This window comes from Megalopta genalis, unplaced genomic scaffold (assembly GCF_051020955.1).
Source record: "Megalopta genalis isolate 19385.01 unplaced genomic scaffold, iyMegGena1_principal scaffold0232, whole genome shotgun sequence".
Lineage (NCBI taxonomy): Eukaryota > Metazoa > Arthropoda > Insecta > Hymenoptera > Halictidae > Megalopta > Megalopta genalis.
The window spans coordinates 324404-325000 of NW_027476301.1; the positions used below are offsets into that span (position 1 = coordinate 324404).

Sequence of the window (597 nt, forward strand, 5' to 3'; positions counted from 1 at the left end):
TTTATGATAGAACAAAAATATAATACGTACGTTTTTGGGCGTACGGTAAAATATCTGTATGGTAGAAAAATGAAAGAAATTGAGCGTTAAAGAAGATATGTTACAAGCGCGGAATGTGGCAAAACTTGTACATATTTGAAAGAGAAAAGTGGTGTGTCGACCTGACATATATATATGAAACAGGCGACGATGGAAAAGGATTTAAATTTTGTCCATTTTATATATACATATTGTATAGTTCCCTGGTTGATCCTGCCAGTAGTCATATGCTTGTCTCAAAGATTAAGCCATGCATGTCTCAGTACATGCCGTATTAAGGTGAAACCGCGAATGGCTCATTAAATCAGTTATGGTTTCTTAGATCGTACTAAAATTTACTTGGATAACTGTGGTAATTCTAGAGCTAATACATGCAAAACAGAGTTCCGACCAGAGATGGTAGGAACGCTTTTATTAGATCAAAACCAATCGGTGGCGGGTGTTTACACTCGTCCATCGTTTGCTTTGGTGACTCTGAATAACTTTGTGCTGATCGCATGGTCTTATAGCACCGGCGACGCATCTTTCAAATGTCTGCCTTATCAACTGTCGATGGTA

At 38.0% G+C, this 597-nt stretch overlaps 1 non-coding gene across 1 annotated transcript in view; it reads left to right on the forward strand.

The window, feature by feature from the left end:
• The first annotated feature begins 239 nt into the window (after positions 1-239).
• LOC143262878 (small subunit ribosomal RNA) overlaps positions 240-597 on the forward strand; it is a 1921-nt gene continuing 1563 nt past the window's right edge. The window contains exon 1 of the ribosomal RNA XR_013036532.1: positions 240-597. This exon is cut by the window's right edge and continues 1563 nt beyond it. This is a non-coding gene — a ribosomal RNA (small subunit ribosomal RNA).